Source organism: Blastomyces gilchristii (genome assembly GCF_000003855.2).
Source record: "Blastomyces gilchristii SLH14081 genomic scaffold supercont1.6, whole genome shotgun sequence".
In the NCBI taxonomy this organism is placed as follows: Eukaryota; Fungi; Ascomycota; class Eurotiomycetes; order Onygenales; family Ajellomycetaceae; genus Blastomyces; species Blastomyces gilchristii.
Genome location: NW_003101677.1, coordinates 3,230,532 through 3,234,994, shown reverse-complemented (window position 1 = coordinate 3,234,994; position 4,463 = coordinate 3,230,532). Strand labels below are relative to the sequence as shown.

Below are 4,463 nucleotides of genomic sequence, written 5' to 3'. Positions count from 1 at the left end.
GATTTATTCTTATCAATATTCTTTATCTCAAATCTCTTAACTATCTCTGTTAATACTCAATCTAGTTGCTGTTCTTGAGAGCCTGTTACTCAGTAGTCATTAATATATAGTATCAAATATATCTTTTAAATAAAGTGATATAGAAAACCTTTATCATAATATAATATTTTAAATCTCAATGTCATAAGATGTTCTGTTACAAGAAAATATTACATTCTTATCACTTGTTTCATTTCATATAAGCTTTATTAAAGTAGTTCTATTAAATATTCTCTGTCATGCTTCACACCTGTTGATAGTTGCATATAGACAATCTCATTTGATAAGAGAATTTCATTCAAGAATGTAAACACATAATCAATTGATTTATTCTTTCATTCACTGACCGGTAATATAGTAAATAAGCTACATGATATGAGTTCTGATATTATCACAGTATATGATTTTATATGATGAATATCTTACTTCTGTAGAAAACATCTAATCACTCAACAGATCTGAAAGCAGATAGTTTGTTTCTTATTATTCAGTGTATAATTAAATATTCATTTTTCTGATAGAATATTTATATCTGATATCTTCTCAATAATAATGTATGTCTTTCTCTGGTCAAACATCTTAACTTTTCTCTTCATTACTTTATATTAATAATTTCAGCCTTAGCTTCTTTCAGTCTCTGCAAGTGTAATTGAATAGTCTGTTATTATTATTATTATTATTATTATTCTTCCATTATACTCATATGCAAGCGGAGCTTATGATGAGTCCTTGCGTGATGTTAAATACAGGTCAAGTGTTGATTATACAGGAGGAAATACAGGTGTTGAGACCACGCCAAGATAACAAGAACATAGGAAAATACAAAGAAGTGACAATTAGATACATGCGATAATAACTTCCCAGCTCAGGAACATAGAGCGATTCATTGGAGCGATTTGTACACCTCTGTATTTATTAGAAACCTGAGGTGCTTGAGTTCCGGATTTAATGTATCCCCTGCGGGTTTCGAACCCACGCGCCTTGGTTTCCCACGCCAAGGCGCTACCGGGTGGCCGCATTAACCATTCGGCCACCGGGGTGAATAGTCTGTTAGAATACTAGGAATAGAATCATTTTCATTAACAGAGTCTTCTATTTTCTCATCATTAATGAGCTGTGTCTTATCATTCAAGAGATGAGCTGAGTCAATAACATTCTTTAGATTCTAATTGATAATCATCTTCACAATATCTGACTTCTCCTTAGTTAGATATCTTAATAAGCAGTGTTATCATTCTTTGTTAGTATTTAAAACATCAAGTTCTTCTGAGAATTCAATTGACTTCTTGATCATGTTGACAGGTTTAGTTGCTCTTGTGTCAAATGCCTTATTAAACACAACATCTTATGTGATTTTCAAGCACTGTCTCACAGAATTTCATATGTGATATTGATATAGTCTCTAATAATTAACTAGTTATCATTTCTTGTCATCTGTTCTGTTCTGAAGCTTGGTAGATACTTTTAAATTCTTCTTGTACATCTTACATCTCTATCTGTGTATTCAGTGAATAGAGAGTTGTACTCCAGTTCATGCTTTAAAAGATGTAAGTGAAAACTCATTAGTACATTCAAAAATCTTAGTTGATGTTGAAGATGTATTAATTATCATGATTACAGCTTGTATTGTCTTCTCTTAAAGATCTCTTTTCAGATCACTATTAAATAGTAGACTTCTTGTTTTTTCAGTAATAATATGATTGATACCTTCTGCAGAATTATTGAATTGTGATGTATTAGAAGTGATTGTCTTATACACTATTTCTTTAATTTGACAATAGATCTTAAGATCTTGACTTTTATGTTCTCTTTTTTCATCTCAGTGCAGGATTTCAATTCCTTACTATGCAGTTATCTTTATATCTATTATAAAATTTATCAACTTTGCAGTTGATTTCTCCTTGAATATCATTAGAATTACTTATTGATAGTGTATAATATTATCAGTTATTCTTAGCTAGTAGCTCATATTTTCTCTAGAGAGTATGTTCTTCTTATTAAAGAGTGTTCTTCTCTCTTCTATCAGACTAATGAAGAATCTCATCATCAGCTTAATAATTTTTATCATAGATTAAAAGATTGAATATGTCATCTTAACATACGTAGAGACTTTGTAAAATGATAAAGTTCATTGTGCAATAATTCTTATTTCTAGGTATGAATTCACTGTTATTTTCATAATATCAGTGAGATTTAGATATCTCAGCTTCTAATGTTATTTCTGTGAAAGATACAAAGCTTGCTTAATTAAAAGGTTACTAGCTTGTAAGAAGTGATATGATGAAAGAATTAGTAAGCCAGATCACGTGACCTGACACTCTCACTTATCAGAGTAACTATACACAATGCTATATATAAAATTCGTCTTTAAATTAAGTACAGATAGACTGACTGTGTGACTGTGTCTGAGATCAGAATGAAACTTTACAGTTATTATATTATCTAAAAGTATTACTTCTGATCATGATTTGTATTCATTACATTGATCTCAAATCATGTTATTTTAAATATTAAAGGTTTCAGATTTACTTTTCAAATAAAAATCTAGTCTCAAATAAAGAATATATTTGAATTCTTAGTCACATTTTCATTCTGATCTTATTGAGAATAATATTAAATAGAATTATGAAATCATTTCTCATCTATATAATACCATAATATAGTACTCATTTGTTGAAAATTTAATAGAAAATATTATTAAATATCATTACTTTTCTGAACACAGATTATAATTCATATAATTTTAAGTATAAAAAAATATAAAATACAAAAAAAAAACAAAAAAACAAAAAACAAAACAAAAACAAGAAAAAATCACAATGAAAAAAAATAAAAATAAAAAAAATAAAAAAATAAATAATAAAAATAAAAAAAATCAAGATTACAGAGCTGTAGTATTTTTAAAATACTTACTTCTCAGAGTCTTTATAATATTCATTATTAACTGTGTATCTCTCATAGTGAGAGTAACACAGCTGTAATAAGTCATTATCTCAATATTATTTAATAAATAATCATGATATATCTGTATAAATGTGACGGGCTGCGCCTGATCAATCATATAGACTATTTCATTACACTCTACAGATTCCGCTGAAAGCTCCGATTCTCAGTCGCCGATTCTCGGCTGAAAAACTTGTGAAATTCCTATTCTTCTGCTCTGAAGCTTCACTATGTACGCATATAAATATTCACTCTGATTGCTGATTCCTGCACTTTCTCTTTCTTTCCTTCTCTAATGTTTTACACTTTGTTATATAAGACCTATATATTATACTGATCTATTCAGTGTAGGTCTCTTACACTTGAAAAAATGTTCATTGTCTTCTTATTAGAAATGATTATTAATTGAAAAGATATTTGAATGTGTAACAATGTGTAAGAAATAGAGAAACAGTCAAACAGTTAAGTGAACACTAGACTGACCGTGTGACCGTGTCTGGGACCAGGACCAGATTTTTTGATAGTTTCATTACCAATTCAACCGATCCCATTACATGGTTTTAACATTAGATAGTAGTTTCATACTGTCTCAGTGAAATTTACTGTCTACTCTTATCACATTTTTCAAATGAGACCATGATTTTCACTTCTCAATTTAAATTATTTTTATTGCTTTAAATGACTTTAAATCTCATTTGAGTGTTATCAAAAAGTGTTACTTTTTAAAAAATTAAAAATAGTCTAAAAAAACCTTAAAATGTCTAAAAATAGTTACTTTATACTAAGAATGAAACTAAATGAAATCAAATAGAATCACTTTCTCATTTTTTTCAAGTCATGATTTCATTTTAAGATCTTATATATAGTTACTTTGCATGTTTTTTTAATGACTAGTTCCAGCGGGATTCATGCTAAGAAATGTATGAGACCAGATCTAATAAGATTAAATGTGAAATTCATGGTTTCAGCAGCCAGTCTAGTGAACACTGAGTCTCAATCAGTTAAGCAGACACTGAGTTCTCAGATAGAAGCTTGCTTATCAGTCGCCCTGGCCCTGTAATAAGATCTTACAAAGAGAACAAGATCTTACAAAGAGAATATCAGTAAAAGACCTGAGAGTTCTGACACTACAGATATATAAGATATTTATACAATTACACTTCTTCTGATTTCACAGATATCACACATCTGATGATCAATATAATCATATCTAATAATAATATAAGAGAACTCTCAAATGTGAGTATAGATGTAATATCACAGTGGCTCTGAGTAATGTTGAAATTACAACAGCAATAGATAGCTGATATGCATGCAACTCATCAACTTCAATATGAGGAAATTCAATAATTAACTTGACAAGGAACTCATGCAATTTCAACATCTAAAGAATTGAATATAAAAGCGCTGAAAGAACACTTAAATGCTCTTATATATTTCAATGCTTCTGATCTCACTCTCTACTCATCATGAAGAATGAA

At 29.1% G+C, this 4,463-nt stretch overlaps 1 pseudogene across 1 annotated transcript; it reads right to left on the bottom strand.

Moving 5' to 3' along the window:
* Window positions 1-990: 990 nt before the first annotated feature.
* Window positions 991-1,079, bottom strand: BDBG_16955 (annotated as a pseudogene). The gene has a single exon. The product of its transcript is annotated as a tRNA-OTHER (tRNA).
* Window positions 1,080-4,463: the final 3,384 nt, after the last annotated feature.